General features: G+C 46.6%; 11 non-coding genes and 1 pseudogene across 11 annotated transcripts; all 12 read right to left on the bottom strand.

The window, feature by feature from the left end:
* Positions 1-875: 875 nt before the first annotated feature.
* On the bottom strand, positions 876-1,079 carry LOC142270146 (U2 spliceosomal RNA; annotated as a pseudogene).
* Positions 1,080-2,372: 1,293 nt separating this feature from the next.
* On the bottom strand, positions 2,373-2,563 carry LOC142270012 (U2 spliceosomal RNA). Its single transcript, XR_012735385.1, has one exon. It is a non-coding gene; the product is annotated as a U2 spliceosomal RNA (small nuclear RNA).
* A 1,117-nt stretch (positions 2,564-3,680) lies between these two features.
* Positions 3,681-3,871, bottom strand: LOC142270011 (U2 spliceosomal RNA). Its single transcript, XR_012735384.1, has one exon. It is a non-coding gene; the product is annotated as a U2 spliceosomal RNA (small nuclear RNA).
* A 1,117-nt stretch (positions 3,872-4,988) lies between these two features.
* LOC142270009 (U2 spliceosomal RNA) lies at positions 4,989-5,179 on the bottom strand. Its single transcript, XR_012735383.1, has one exon. It is a non-coding gene; the product is annotated as a U2 spliceosomal RNA (small nuclear RNA).
* Positions 5,180-6,296: 1,117 nt separating this feature from the next.
* LOC142270007 (U2 spliceosomal RNA) lies at positions 6,297-6,487 on the bottom strand. Its single transcript, XR_012735381.1, has one exon. It is a non-coding gene; the product is annotated as a U2 spliceosomal RNA (small nuclear RNA).
* Positions 6,488-7,604: 1,117 nt separating this feature from the next.
* Positions 7,605-7,795, bottom strand: LOC142270006 (U2 spliceosomal RNA). The gene has a single exon (XR_012735380.1). It is a non-coding gene; the product is annotated as a U2 spliceosomal RNA (small nuclear RNA).
* A 1,117-nt stretch (positions 7,796-8,912) lies between these two features.
* On the bottom strand, positions 8,913-9,103 carry LOC142270113 (U2 spliceosomal RNA). The gene has a single exon (XR_012735477.1). It is a non-coding gene; the product is annotated as a U2 spliceosomal RNA (small nuclear RNA).
* Positions 9,104-10,220: 1,117 nt separating this feature from the next.
* Positions 10,221-10,411, bottom strand: LOC142270005 (U2 spliceosomal RNA). The gene has a single exon (XR_012735379.1). It is a non-coding gene; the product is annotated as a U2 spliceosomal RNA (small nuclear RNA).
* A 1,117-nt stretch (positions 10,412-11,528) lies between these two features.
* LOC142270114 (U2 spliceosomal RNA) lies at positions 11,529-11,719 on the bottom strand. The gene has a single exon (XR_012735478.1). It is a non-coding gene; the product is annotated as a U2 spliceosomal RNA (small nuclear RNA).
* Positions 11,720-12,836: 1,117 nt separating this feature from the next.
* LOC142270004 (U2 spliceosomal RNA) lies at positions 12,837-13,027 on the bottom strand. The gene has a single exon (XR_012735378.1). It is a non-coding gene; the product is annotated as a U2 spliceosomal RNA (small nuclear RNA).
* Positions 13,028-14,144: 1,117 nt separating this feature from the next.
* LOC142270003 (U2 spliceosomal RNA) lies at positions 14,145-14,335 on the bottom strand. Its single transcript, XR_012735377.1, has one exon. It is a non-coding gene; the product is annotated as a U2 spliceosomal RNA (small nuclear RNA).
* A 1,117-nt stretch (positions 14,336-15,452) lies between these two features.
* LOC142270002 (U2 spliceosomal RNA) lies at positions 15,453-15,643 on the bottom strand. The gene has a single exon (XR_012735376.1). It is a non-coding gene; the product is annotated as a U2 spliceosomal RNA (small nuclear RNA).
* Between the last annotated feature and the right edge of the window lie 131 nt (positions 15,644-15,774).

Raw genomic sequence — 15,774 nt, 5'->3', positions numbered from 1 at the left:
AGTCTTTCCAATTCACGATACAAAAAGACGGACAGGACAGGTTGCCTGACTTTCCGTCACTGCCACCCTTTGCCATCCTTACCCGTAGAAAGCCCTTTCATCATCCCCAAACCCTAATCTTTTCCCTTTCCTTCCCAGCCCCCAAACCCTGCCCTCTGTACCTTTCTCACCACCCGCTTCCCTTCTCCTGTCATCCCCCTACCACCCGGGAAAAAAAGAGATTGCCCCCTCCTTCCACTAGCCCACCCTCCCACCCAAAGAACAACTTCTTCTGCGCAGCTTGTTTTCTAGGCAGCAGCGCTATTGTGATGTCATCGGGGGGCATTGTGACAAGCCGCCAGTGTTCCGTCTCTTCATGTTGTGCACTGTTCAAACCGAAAATACATCAACAGGCAGGCTACAGAAAAGCTTACTAACAAAGGTTAGAGAGGGGCTTTCTCAGAGGGCTTTTTACAGTTTGTCTATTCCCAATTAGCCGGTTTAGTATACTTAATGAAAGTACTAATTCTTTCATAGGCCGCCCATTCTTAGTATTTGACGTTCAGGTAACAACAGGTAACTTTATTTGGAGTGGAAGCAGAGAGATAACACCAGATGCCAATTGTAGATCCTCTCACACCTGTGGTCACTGCAGCATCTGACTCCACTTTGTCCAAAAGGGATCTATTCCATTCAATTACACATGATCTAGATTAGACTGACAACAAGATACTGCACGGGACATAGCAGAGTTGGTGAAGTTGAGTGGTGATGAGTTTGCTATTTGGATGAATAAAGCAAGTAAAAAGTGTGTTAGATAAAAATTCATTTCAATTCGCTAATCGGGCTAATATGAATCAGGTGAATCGAGTTCTGCTTTTGGAAACTGGGTTAAGAAGGGGTGCACCGTTCCTGGAGGTACTGCAATACCAGGTCAATGCGTGGAGTGGACAGAGCAAGCTCTTTTTCCATCTCCCTGTTCTAAAAATCCATTTAATATATGGTCCCCAGATAGGGGACGTATCAGATATTAAACTGATAAGAACAGATTTTTTTTTTTTTTTTTTTTTTTTTTTTTGAAGGATGAGTTTGAAAATAATAAAGTGACCGCCTCTCGTTGCCCAGGTAACTGTCCGTCACAAGAGGGCTATGACATCCTGCGATGCACACTCCCCCAAGGCCAGCAGTTGTGCAATACCCTGGCACCTTTCAGCAACAACCAAGGTAGTACCCTCCCAAACTACACTTGATCTTAGCCAAAAGGCCGAGAAGCGATAACCAGAATTGGTTTGGGCCTCGAGTGGCACCCTGGCCTATGCCGGACACATCTTAGGGAGAGAGAGCGAGAGGGAGACAAACCCACGCCTACACAAGACATTTTGTCACCCAAGCCAACCCTTGAAAAGGCTGCTTTGCAGAGCAAAAACAAGAAGAATGGTGCGTTTTGCAGCCGCCGCCCACTGCAATGAATCTGAATAACTCCTCCTTTAGGGCGCAAGCAACTCCCCTCCCCCTTGCAGTCTTTCCAATTCACGATACAAAAAGACGGACAGGACAGGTTGCCTGACTTTCCGTCACTGCCACCCTTTGCCATCCTTACCCGTAGAAAGCCCTTTCATCATCCCCAAACCCTAATCTTTTCCCTTTCCTTCCCAGCCCCCAAACCCTGCCCTCTGTACCTTTCTCACCACCCGCTTCCCTTCTCCTGTCATCCCCCTACCACCCGGGAAAAAAAGAGATTGCCCCCTCCTTCCACTAGCCCACCCTCCCACCCAAAGAACAACTTCTTCTGCGCAGCTTGTTTTCTAGGCAGCAGCGCTATTGTGATGTCATCGGGGGGCATTGTGACAAGCCGCCAGTGTTCCGTCTCTTCATGTTGTGCACTGTTCAAACCGAAAATACATCAACAGGCAGGCTACAGAAAAGCTTACTAACAAAGGTTAGAGAGGGGCTTTCTCAGAGGGCTTTTTACAGTTTGTCTATTCCCAATTAGCCGGTTTAGTATACTTAATGAAAGTACTAATTCTTTCATAGGCCGCCCATTCTTAGTATTTGACGTTCAGGTAACAACAGGTAACTTTATTTGGAGTGGAAGCAGAGAGATAACACCAGATGCCAATTGTAGATCCTCTCACACCTGTGGTCACTGCAGCATCTGACTCCACTTTGTCCAAAAGGGATCTATTCCATTCAATTACACATGATCTAGATTAGACTGACAACAAGATACTGCACGGGACATAGCAGAGTTGGTGAAGTTGAGTGGTGATGAGTTTGCTATTTGGATGAATAAAGCAAGTAAAAAGTGTGTTAGATAAAAATTCATTTCAATTCGCTAATCGGGCTAATATGAATCAGGTGAATCGAGTTCTGCTTTTGGAAACTGGGTTAAGAAGGGGTGCACCGTTCCTGGAGGTACTGCAATACCAGGTCAATGCGTGGAGTGGACAGAGCAAGCTCTTTTTCCATCTCCCTGTTCTAAAAATCCATTTAATATATGGTCCCCAGATAGGGGACGTATCAGATATTAAACTGATAAGAACAGATACTACACTTGATCTTAGCCAAAAGGCCGAGAAGCGATAACCAGAATTGGTTTGGGCCTCGAGTGGCACCCTGGCCTATGCCGGACACATCTTAGGGAGAGAGAGCGAGAGGGAGACAAACCCACGCCTACACAAGACATTTTGTCACCCAAGCCAACCCTTGAAAAGGCTGCTTTGCAGAGCAAAAACAAGAAGAATGGTGCGTTTTGCAGCCGCCGCCCACTGCAATGAATCTGAATAACTCCTCCTTTAGGGCGCAAGCAACTCCCCTCCCCCTTGCAGTCTTTCCAATTCACGATACAAAAAGACGGACAGGACAGGTTGCCTGACTTTCCGTCACTGCCACCCTTTGCCATCCTTACCCGTAGAAAGCCCTTTCATCATCCCCAAACCCTAATCTTTTCCCTTTCCTTCCCAGCCCCCAAACCCTGCCCTCTGTACCTTTCTCACCACCCGCTTCCCTTCTCCTGTCATCCCCCTACCACCCGGGAAAAAAAGAGATTGCCCCCTCCTTCCACTAGCCCACCCTCCCACCCAAAGAACAACTTCTTCTGCGCAGCTTGTTTTCTAGGCAGCAGCGCTATTGTGATGTCATCGGGGGGCATTGTGACAAGCCGCCAGTGTTCCGTCTCTTCATGTTGTGCACTGTTCAAACCGAAAATACATCAACAGGCAGGCTACAGAAAAGCTTACTAACAAAGGTTAGAGAGGGGCTTTCTCAGAGGGCTTTTTACAGTTTGTCTATTCCCAATTAGCCGGTTTAGTATACTTAATGAAAGTACTAATTCTTTCATAGGCCGCCCATTCTTAGTATTTGACGTTCAGGTAACAACAGGTAACTTTATTTGGAGTGGAAGCAGAGAGATAGCACCAGATGCCAATTGTAGATCCTCTCACACCTGTGGTCACTGCAGCATCTGACTCCACTTTGTCCAAAAGGGATCTATTCCATTCAATTACACATGATCTAGATTAGACTGACAACAAGATACTGCACGGGACATAGCAGAGTTGGTGAAGTTGAGTGGTGATGAGTTTGCTATTTGGATGAATAAAGCAAGTAAAAAGTGTGTTAGATAAAAATTCATTTCAATTCGCTAATCGGGCTAATATGAATCAGGTGAATCGAGTTCTGCTTTTGGAAACTGGGTTAAGAAGGGGTGCACCGTTCCTGGAGGTACTGCAATACCAGGTCAATGCGTGGAGTGGACAGAGCAAGCTCTTTTTCCATCTCCCTGTTCTAAAAATCCATTTAATATATGGTCCCCAGATAGGGGACGTATCAGATATTAAACTGATAAGAACAGATACTACACTTGATCTTAGCCAAAAGGCCGAGAAGCGATAACCAGAATTGGTTTGGGCCTCGAGTGGCACCCTGGCCTATGCCGGACACATCTTAGGGAGAGAGAGCGAGAGGGAGACAAACCCACGCCTACACAAGACATTTTGTCACACAAGCCAACCCTTGAAAAGGCTGCTTTGCAGAGCAAAAACAAGAAGAATGGTGCGTTTTGCAGCCGCCGCCCACTGCAATGAATCTGAATAACTCCTCCTTTAGGGCGCAAGCAACTCCCCTCCCCCTTGCAGTCTTTCCAATTCACGATACAAAAAGACGGACAGGACAGGTTGCCTGACTTTCCGTCACTGCCACCCTTTGCCATCCTTACCCGTAGAAAGCCCTTTCATCATCCCCAAACCCTAATCTTTTCCCTTTCCTTCCCAGCCCCCAAACCCTGCCCTCTGTACCTTTCTCACCACCCGCTTCCCTTCTCCTGTCATCCCCCTACCACCCGGGAAAAAAAGAGATTGCCCCCTCCTTCCACTAGCCCACCCTCCCACCCAAAGAACAACTTCTTCTGCGCAGCTTGTTTTCTAGGCAGCAGCGCTATTGTGATGTCATCGGGGGGCATTGTGACAAGCCGCCAGTGTTCCGTCTCTTCATGTTGTGCACTGTTCAAACCGAAAATACATCAACAGGCAGGCTACAGAAAAGCTTACTAACAAAGGTTAGAGAGGGGCTTTCTCAGAGGGCTTTTTACAGTTTGTCTATTCCCAATTAGCCGGTTTAGTATACTTAATGAAAGTACTAATTCTTTCATAGGCCGCCCATTCTTAGTATTTGACGTTCAGGTAACAACAGGTAACTTTATTTGGAGTGGAAGCAGAGAGATAACACCAGATGCCAATTGTAGATCCTCTCACACCTGTGGTCACTGCAGCATCTGACTCCACTTTGTCCAAAAGGGATCTATTCCATTCAATTACACATGATCTAGATTAGACTGACAACAAGATACTGCACGGGACATAGCAGAGTTGGTGAAGTTGAGTGGTGATGAGTTTGCTATTTGGATGAATAAAGCAAGTAAAAAGTGTGTTAGATAAAAATTCATTTCAATTCGCTAATCGGGCTAATATGAATCAGGTGAATCGAGTTCTGCTTTTGGAAACTGGGTTAAGAAGGGGTGCACCGTTCCTGGAGGTACTGCAATACCAGGTCAATGCGTGGAGTGGACAGAGCAAGCTCTTTTTCCATCTCCCTGTTCTAAAAATCCATTTAATATATGGTCCCCAGATAGGGGACGTATCAGATATTAAACTGATAAGAACAGATACTACACTTGATCTTAGCCAAAAGGCCGAGAAGCGATAACCAGAATTGGTTTGGGCCTCGAGTGGCACCCTGGCCTATGCCGGACACATCTTAGGGAGAGAGAGCGAGAGGGAGACAAACCCACGCCTACACAAGACATTTTGTCACCCAAGCCAACCCTTGAAAAGGCTGCTTTGCAGAGCAAAAACAAGAAGAATGGTGCGTTTTGCAGCCGCCGCCCACTGCAATGAATCTGAATAACTCCTCCTTTAGGGCGCAAGCAACTCCCCTCCCCCTTGCAGTCTTTCCAATTCACGATACAAAAAGACGGACAGGACAGGTTGCCTGACTTTCCGTCACTGCCACCCTTTGCCATCCTTACCCGTAGAAAGCCCTTTCATCATCCCCAAACCCTAATCTTTTCCCTTTCCTTCCCAGCCCCCAAACCCTGCCCTCTGTACCTTTCTCACCACCCGCTTCCCTTCTCCTGTCATCCCCCTACCACCTGGGAAAAAAAGAGATTGCCCCCTCCTTCCACTAGCCCACCCTCCCACCCAAAGAACAACTTCTTCTGCGCAGCTTGTTTTCTAGGCAGCAGCGCTATTGTGATGTCATCGGGGGGCATTGTGACAAGCCGCCAGTGTTCCGTCTCTTCATGTTGTGCACTGTTCAAACCGAAAATACATCAACAGGCAGGCTACAGAAAAGCTTACTAACAAAGGTTAGAGAGGGGCTTTCTCAGAGGGCTTTTTACAGTTTGTCTATTCCCAATTAGCCGGTTTAGTATACTTAATGAAAGTACTAATTCTTTCATAGGCCGCCCATTCTTAGTATTTGACGTTCAGGTAACAACAGGTAACTTTATTTGGAGTGGAAGCAGAGAGATAACACCAGATGCCAATTGTAGATCCTCTCACACCTGTGGTCACTGCAGCATCTGACTCCACTTTGTCCAAAAGGGATCTATTCCATTCAATTACACATGATCTAGATTAGACTGACAACAAGATACTGCACGGGACATAGCAGAGTTGGTGAAGTTGAGTGGTGATGAGTTTGCTATTTGGATGAATAAAGCAAGTAAAAAGTGTGTTAGATAAAAATTCATTTCAATTCGCTAATCGGGCTAATATGAATCAGGTGAATCGAGTTCTGCTTTTGGAAACTGGGTTAAGAAGGGGTGCACCGTTCCTGGAGGTACTGCAATACCAGGTCAATGCGTGGAGTGGACAGAGCAAGCTCTTTTTCCATCTCCCTGTTCTAAAAATCCATTTAATATATGGTCCCCAGATAGGGGACGTATCAGATATTAAACTGATAAGAACAGATACTACACTTGATCTTAGCCAAAAGGCCGAGAAGCGATAACCAGAATTGGTTTGGGCCTCGAGTGGCACCCTGGCCTATGCCGGACACATCTTAGGGAGAGAGAGCGAGAGGGAGACAAACCCACGCCTACACAAGACATTTTGTCACCCAAGCCAACCCTTGAAAAGGCTGCTTTGCAGAGCAAAAACAAGAAGAATGGTGCGTTTTGCAGCCGCCGCCCACTGCAATGAATCTGAATAACTCCTCCTTTAGGGCGCAAGCAACTCCCCTCCCCCTTGCAGTCTTTCCAATTCACGATACAAAAAGACGGACAGGACAGGTTGCCTGACTTTCCGTCACTGCCACCCTTTGCCATCCTTACCCGTAGAAAGCCCTTTCATCATCCCCAAACCCTAATCTTTTCCCTTTCCTTCCCAGCCCCCAAACCCTGCCCTCTGTACCTTTCTCACCACCCGCTTCCCTTCTCCTGTCATCCCCCTACCACCCGGGAAAAAAAGAGATTGCCCCCTCCTTCCACTAGCCCACCCTCCCACCCAAAGAACAACTTCTTCTGCGCAGCTTGTTTTCTAGGCAGCAGCGCTATTGTGATGTCATCGGGGGGCATTGTGACAAGCCGCCAGTGTTCCGTCTCTTCATGTTGTGCACTGTTCAAACCGAAAATACATCAACAGGCAGGCTACAGAAAAGCTTACTAACAAAGGTTAGAGAGGGGCTTTCTCAGAGGGCTTTTTACAGTTTGTCTATTCCCAATTAGCCGGTTTAGTATACTTAATGAAAGTACTAATTCTTTCATAGGCCGCCCATTCTTAGTATTTGACGTTCAGGTAACAACAGGTAACTTTATTTGGAGTGGAAGCAGAGAGATAACACCAGATGCCAATTGTAGATCCTCTCACACCTGTGGTCACTGCAGCATCTGACTCCACTTTGTCCAAAAGGGATCTATTCCATTCAATTACACATGATCTAGATTAGACTGACAACAAGATACTGCACGGGACATAGCAGAGTTGGTGAAGTTGAGTGGTGATGAGTTTGCTATTTGGATGAATAAAGCAAGTAAAAAGTGTGTTAGATAAAAATTCATTTCAATTCGCTAATCGGGCTAATATGAATCAGGTGAATCGAGTTCTGCTTTTGGAAACTGGGTTAAGAAGGGGTGCACCGTTCCTGGAGGTACTGCAATACCAGGTCAATGCGTGGAGTGGACAGAGCAAGCTCTTTTTCCATCTCCCTGTTCTAAAAATCCATTTAATATATGGTCCCCAGATAGGGGACGTATCAGATATTAAACTGATAAGAACAGATACTACACTTGATCTTAGCCAAAAGGCCGAGAAGCGATAACCAGAATTGGTTTGGGCCTCGAGTGGCACCCTGGCCTATGCCGGACACATCTTAGGGAGAGAGAGCGAGAGGGAGACAAACCCACGCCTACACAAGACATTTTGTCACCCAAGCCAACCCTTGAAAAGGCTGCTTTGCAGAGCAAAAACAAGAAGAATGGTGCGTTTTGCAGCCGCCGCCCACTGCAATGAATCTGAATAACTCCTCCTTTAGGGCGCAAGCAACTCCCCTCCCCCTTGCAGTCTTTCCAATTCACGATACAAAAAGACGGACAGGACAGGTTGCCTGACTTTCCGTCACTGCCACCCTTTGCCATCCTTACCCGTAGAAAGCCCTTTCATCATCCCCAAACCCTAATCTTTTCCCTTTCCTTCCCAGCCCCCAAACCCTGCCCTCTGTACCTTTCTCACCACCCGCTTCCCTTCTCCTGTCATCCCCCTACCACCCGGGAAAAAAAGAGATTGCCCCCTCCTTCCACTAGCCCACCCTCCCACCCAAAGAACAACTTCTTCTGCGCAGCTTGTTTTCTAGGCAGCAGCGCTATTGTGATGTCATCGGGGGGCATTGTGACAAGCCGCCAGTGTTCCGTCTCTTCATGTTGTGCACTGTTCAAACCGAAAATACATCAACAGGCAGGCTACAGAAAAGCTTACTAACAAAGGTTAGAGAGGGGCTTTCTCAGAGGGCTTTTTACAGTTTGTCTATTCCCAATTAGCCGGTTTAGTATACTTAATGAAAGTACTAATTCTTTCATAGGCCGCCCATTCTTAGTATTTGACGTTCAGGTAACAACAGGTAACTTTATTTGGAGTGGAAGCAGAGAGATAACACCAGATGCCAATTGTAGATCCTCTCACACCTGTGGTCACTGCAGCATCTGACTCCACTTTGTCCAAAAGGGATCTATTCCATTCAATTACACATAATCTAGATTAGACTGACAACAAGATACTGCACGGGACATAGCAGAGTTGGTGAAGTTGAGTGGTGATGAGTTTGCTATTTGGATGAATAAAGCAAGTAAAAAGTGTGTTAGATAAAAATTCATTTCAATTCGCTAATCGGGCTAATATGAATCAGGTGAATCGAGTTCTGCTTTTGGAAACTGGGTTAAGAAGGGGTGCACCGTTCCTGGAGGTACTGCAATACCAGGTCAATGCGTGGAGTGGACAGAGCAAGCTCTTTTTCCATCTCCCTGTTCTAAAAATGCATTTAATATATGGTCCCCAGATAGGGGACGTATCAGATATTAAACTGATAAGAACAGATACTACACTTGATCTTAGCCAAAAGGCCGAGAAGCGATAACCAGAATTGGTTTGGGCCTCGAGTGGCACCCTGGCCTATGCCGGACACATCTTAGGGAGAGAGAGCGAGAGGGAGACAAACCCACGCCTACACAAGACATTTTGTCACCCAAGCCAACCCTTGAAAAGGCTGCTTTGCAGAGCAAAAACAAGAAGAATGGTGCGTTTTGCAGCCGCCGCCCACTGCAATGAATCTGAATAACTCCTCCTTTAGGGCGCAAGCAACTCCCCTCCCCCTTGCAGTCTTTCCAATTCACGATACAAAAAGACGGACAGGACAGGTTGCCTGACTTTCCGTCACTGCCACCCTTTGCCATCCTTACCCGTAGAAAGCCCTTTCATCATCCCCAAACCCTAATCTTTTCCCTTTCCTTCCCAGCCCCCAAACCCTGCCCTCTGTACCTTTCTCACCACCCGCTTCCCTTCTCCTGTCATCCCCCTACCACCCGGGAAAAAAAGAGATTGCCCCCTCCTTCCACTAGCCCACCCTCCCACCCAAAGAACAACTTCTTCTGCGCAGCTTGTTTTCTAGGCAGCAGCGCTATTGTGATGTCATCGGGGGGCATTGTGACAAGCCGCCAGTGTTCCGTCTCTTCATGTTGTGCACTGTTCAAACCGAAAATACATCAACAGGCAGGCTACAGAAAAGCTTACTAACAAAGGTTAGAGAGGGGCTTTCTCAGAGGGCTTTTTACAGTTTGTCTATTCCCAATTAGCCGGTTTAGTATACTTAATGAAAGTACTAATTCTTTCATAGGCCGCCCATTCTTAGTATTTGACGTTCAGGTAACAACAGGTAACTTTATTTGGAGTGGAAGCAGAGAGATAACACCAGATGCCAATTGTAGATCCTCTCACACCTGTGGTCACTGCAGCATCTGACTCCACTTTGTCCAAAAGGGATCTATTCCATTCAATTACACATGATCTAGATTAGACTGACAACAAGATACTGCACGGGACATAGCAGAGTTGGTGAAGTTGAGTGGTGATGAGTTTGCTATTTGGATGAATAAAGCAAGTAAAAAGTGTGTTAGATAAAAATTCATTTCAATTCGCTAATCGGGCTAATATGAATCAGGTGAATCGAGTTCTGCTTTTGGAAACTGGGTTAAGAAGGGGTGCACCGTTCCTGGAGGTACTGCAATACCAGGTCAATGCGTGGAGTGGACAGAGCAAGCTCTTTTTCCATCTCCCTGTTCTAAAAATCCATTTAATATATGGTCCCCAGATAGGGGACGTATCAGATATTAAACTGATAAGAACAGATACTACACTTGATCTTAGCCAAAAGGCCGAGAAGCGATAACCAGAATTGGTTTGGGCCTCGAGTGGCACCCTGGCCTATGCCGGACACATCTTAGGGAGAGAGAGCGAGAGGGAGACAAACCCACGCCTACACAAGACATTTTGTCACCCAAGCCAACCCTTGAAAAGGCTGCTTTGCAGAGCAAAAACAAGAAGAATGGTGCGTTTTGCAGCCGCCGCCCACTGCAATGAATCTGAATAACTCCTCCTTTAGGGCGCAAGCAACTCCCCTCCCCCTTGCAGTCTTTCCAATTCACGATACAAAAAGACGGACAGGACAGGTTGCCTGACTTTCCGTCACTGCCACCCTTTGCCATCCTTACCCGTAGAAAGCCCTTTCATCATCCCCAAACCCTAATCTTTTCCCTTTCCTTCCCAGCCCCCAAACCCTGCCCTCTGTACCTTTCTCACCACCCGCTTCCCTTCTCCTGTCATCCCCCTACCACCCGGGAAAAAAAGAGATTGCCCCCTCCTTCCACTAGCCCACCCTCCCACCCAAAGAACAACTTCTTCTGCGCAGCTTGTTTTCTAGGCAGCAGCGCTATTGTGATGTCATCGGGGGGCATTGTGACAAGCCGCCAGTGTTCCGTCTCTTCATGTTGTGCACTGTTCAAACCGAAAATACATCAACAGGCAGGCTACAGAAAAGCTTACTAACAAAGGTTAGAGAGGGGCTTTCTCAGAGGGCTTTTTACAGTTTGTCTATTCCCAATTAGCCGGTTTAGTATACTTAATGAAAGTACTAATTCTTTCATAGGCCGCCCATTCTTAGTATTTGACGTTCAGGTAACAACAGGTAACTTTATTTGGAGTGGAAGCAGAGAGATAACACCAGATGCCAATTGTAGATCCTCTCACACCTGTGGTCACTGCAGCATCTGACTCCACTTTGTCCAAAAGGGATCTATTCCATTCAATTACACATGATCTAGATTAGACTGACAACAAGATACTGCACGGGACATAGCAGAGTTGGTGAAGTTGAGTGGTGATGAGTTTGCTATTTGGATGAATAAAGCAAGTAAAAAGTGTGTTAGATAAAAATTCATTTCAATTCGCTAATCGGGCTAATATGAATCAGGTGAATCGAGTTCTGCTTTTGGAAACTGGGTTAAGAAGGGGTGCACCGTTCTTGGAGGTACTGCAATACCAGGTCAATGCGTGGAGTGGACAGAGCAAGCTCTTTTTCCATCTCCCTGTTCTAAAAATCCATTTAATATATGGTCCCCAGATAGGGGACGTATCAGATATTAAACTGATAAGAACAGATACTACACTTGATCTTAGCCAAAAGGCCGAGAAGCGATAACCAGAATTGGTTTGGGCCTCGAGTGGCACCCTGGCCTATGCCGGACACATCTTAGGGAGAGAGAGCGAGAGGGAGACAAACCCACGCCTACACAAGACATTTTGTCACCCAAGCCAACCCTTGAAAAGGCTGCTTTGCAGAGCAAAAACAAGAAGAATGGTGCGTTTTGCAGCCGCCGCCCACTGCAATGAATCTGAATAACTCCTCCTTTAGGGCGCAAGCAACTCCCCTCCCCCTTGCAGTCTTTCCAATTCACGATACAAAAAGACGGACAGGACAGGTTGCCTGACTTTCCGTCACTGCCACCCTTTGCCATCCTTACCCGTAGAAAGCCCTTTCATCATCCCCAAACCCTAATCTTTTCCCTTTCCTTCCCAGCCCCCAAACCCTGCCCTCTGTACCTTTCTCACCACCCGCTTCCCTTCTCCTGTCATCCCCCTACCACCCGGGAAAAAAAGAGATTGCCCCCTCCTTCCACTAGCCCACCCTCCCACCCAAAGAACAACTTCTTCTGCGCAGCTTGTTTTCTAGGCAGCAGCGCTATTGTGATGTCATCGGGGGGCATTGTGACAAGCCGCCAGTGTTCCGTCTCTTCATGTTGTGCACTGTTCAAACCGAAAATACATCAACAGGCAGGCTACAGAAAAGCTTACTAACAAAGGTTAGAGAGGGGCTTTCTCAGAGGGCTTTTTACAGTTTGTCTATTCCCAATTAGCCGGTTTAGTATACTTAATGAAAGTACTAATTCTTTCATAGGCCGCCCATTCTTAGTATTTGACGTTCAGGTAACAACAGGTAACTTTATTTGGAGTGGAAGCAGAGAGATAACACCAGATGCCAATTGTAGATCCTCTCACACCTGTGGTCACTGCAGCATCTGACTCCACTTTGTCCAAAAGGGATCTATTCCATTCAATTACACATGATCTAGATTAGACTGACAACAAGATACTGCACGGGACATAGCAGAGTTGGTGAAGTTGAGTGGTGATGAGTTTGCTATTTGGATGAATAAAGCAAGTAAAAAGTGTGTTAGATAAAAATTCATTTCAATTCGCTAATCGGGCTAATATGAATCAGGTGAATCGAGTTCTGCTTTTGGAAACTGGGTTAAGAAGGGGTGCACCGTTCCTGGAGGTACTGCAATACCAGGTCAATGCGTGGAGTGGACAGAGCAAGCTCTTTTTCCATCTCCCTGTTCTAAAAATCCATTTAATATATGGTCCCCAGATAGGGGACGTATCAGATATTAAACTGATAAGAACAGATACTACACTTGATCTTAGCCAAAAGGCCGAGAAGCGATAACCAGAATTGGTTTGGGCCTCGAGTGGCACCCTGGCCTATGCCGGACACATCTTAGGGAGAGAGAGCGAGAGGGAGACAAACCCACGCCTACACAAGACATTTTGTCACCCAAGCCAACCCTTGAAAAGGCTGCTTTGCAGAGCAAAAACAAGAAGAATGGTGCGTTTTGCAGCCGCCGCCCACTGCAATGAATCTGAATAACTCCTCCTTTAGGGCGCAAGCAACTCCCCTCCCCCTTGCAGTCTTTCCAATTCACGATACAAAAAGACGGACAGGACAGGTTGCCTGACTTTCCGTCACTGCCACCCTTTGCCATCCTTACCCGTAGAAAGCCCTTTCATCATCCCCAAACCCTAATCTTTTCCCTTTCCTTCCCAGCCCCCAAACCCTGCCCTCTGTACCTTTCTCACCACCCGCTTCCCTTCTCCTGTCATCCCCCTACCACCCGGGAAAAAAAGAGATTGCCCCCTCCTTCCACTAGCCCACCCTCCCACCCAAAGAACAACTTCTTCTGCGCAGCTTGTTTTCTAGGCAGCAGCGCTATTGTGATGTCATCGGGGGGCATTGTGACAAGCCGCCAGTGTTCCGTCTCTTCATGTTGTGCACTGTTCAAACCGAAAATACATCAACAGGCAGGCTACAGAAAAGCTTACTAACAAAGGTTAGAGAGGGGCTTTCTCAGAGGGCTTTTTACAGTTTGTCTATTCCCAATTAGCCGGTTTAGTATACTTAATGAAAGTACTAATTCTTTCATAGGCCGCCCATTCTTAGTATTTGACGTTCAGGTAACAACAGGTAACTTTATTTGGAGTGGAAGCAGAGAGATAACACCAGATGCCAATTGTAGATCCTCTCACACCTGTGGTCACTGCAGCATCTGACTCCACTTTGTCCAAAAGGGATCTATTCCATTCAATTACACATGATCTAGATTAGACTGACAACAAGATACTGCACGGGACATAGCAGAGTTGGTGAAGTTGAGTGGTGATGAGTTTGCTATTTGGATGAATAAAGCAAGTAAAAAGTGTGTTAGATAAAAATTCATTTCAATTCGCTAATCGGGCTAATATGAATCAGGTGAATCGAGTTCTGCTTTTGGAAACTGGGTTAAGAAGGGGTGCACCGTTCCTGGAGGTACTGCAATACCAGGTCAATGCGTGGAGTGGACAGAGCAAGCTCTTTTTCCATCTCCCTGTTCTAAAAATCCATTTAATATATGGTCCCCAGATAGGGGACGTATCAGATATTAAACTGATAAGAACAGATACTACACTTGATCTTAGCCAAAAGGCCGAGAAGCGATAACCAGAATTGGTTTGGGCCTCGAGTGGCACCCTGGCCTATGCCGGACACATCTTAGGGAGAGAGAGCGAGAGGGAGACAAACCCACGCCTACACAAGACATTTTGTCACCCAAGCCAACCCTTGAAAAGGCTGCTTTGCAGAGCAAAAACAAGAAGAATGGTGCGTTTTGCAGCCGCCGCCCACTGCAATGAATCTGAATAACTCCTCCTTTAGGGCGCAAGCAACTCCCCTCCCCCTTGCAGTCTTTCCAATTCACGATACAAAAAGACGGACAGGACAGGTTGCCTGACTTTCCGTCACTGCCACCCTTTGCCATCCTTACCCGTAGAAAGCCCTTTCATCATCCCCAAACCCTAATCTTTTCCCTTTCCTTCCCAGCCCCCAAACCCTGCCCTCTGTACCTTTCTCACCACCCGCTTCCCTTCTCCTGTCATCCCCCTACCACCCGGGAAAAAAAGAGATTGCCCCCTCCTTCCACTAGCCCACCCTCCCACCCAAAGAACAACTTCTTCTGCGCAGCTTGTTTTCTAGGCAGCAGCGCTATTGTGATGTCATCGGGGGGCATTGTGACAAGCCGCCAGTGTTCCGTCTCTTCATGTTGTGCACTGTTCAAACCGAAAATACATCAACAGGCAGGCTACAGAAAAGCTTACTAACAAAGGTTAGAGAGGGGCTTTCTCAGAGGGCTTTTTACAGTTTGTCTATTCCCAATTAGCCGGTTTAGTATACTTAATGAAAGTACTAATTCTTTCATAGGCCGCCCATTCTTAGTATTTGACGTTCAGGTAACAACAGGTAACTTTATTTGGAGTGGAAGCAGAGAGATAACACCAGATGCCAATTGTAGATCCTCTCACACCTGTGGTCACTGCAGCATCTGACTCCACTTTGTCCAAAAGGGATCTATTCCATTCAATTACACATGATCTAGATTAGACTGACAACAAGATACTGCACGGGACATAGCAGAGTTGGTGAAGTTGAGTGGTGATGAGTTTGCTATTTGGATGAATAAAGCAAGTAAAAAGTGTGTTAGATAAAAATTCATTTCAATTCGCTAATCGGGCTAATATGAATCAGGTGAATCGAGTTCTGCTTTTGGAAACTGGGTTAAGAAGGGGTGCACCGTTCCTGGAGGTACTGCAATACCAGGTCAATGCGTGGAGTGGACAGAGCAAGCTCTTTTTCCATCTCCCTGTTCTAAAAATCCATTTAATATATGGTCCCCAGATAGGGGACGTATCAGATATTAAACTGATAAGAACAGATACTACACTTGATCTTAGCCAAAAGGCCGAGAAGCGATAACCAGAATTGGTTTGGGCCTCGAGTGGCACCCTGGCCTATGCCGGACACATCTTAGGGAGAGAGAGCGAGAGGGAGACAAACCCACGCCTACACAAGACATTTTGTCACCCAAGCCAACCCTTGAAAAGG

The sequence above is a fragment of the Anomaloglossus baeobatrachus genome, unplaced genomic scaffold (genome assembly GCF_048569485.1).
Source record: "Anomaloglossus baeobatrachus isolate aAnoBae1 unplaced genomic scaffold, aAnoBae1.hap1 Scaffold_325, whole genome shotgun sequence".
Lineage (NCBI taxonomy): Eukaryota > Metazoa > Chordata > Amphibia > Anura > Aromobatidae > Anomaloglossus > Anomaloglossus baeobatrachus.
The sequence above is the reverse complement of the archived record's forward strand: the minus strand, read 5'-3'. Positions and strand labels throughout refer to the sequence as shown.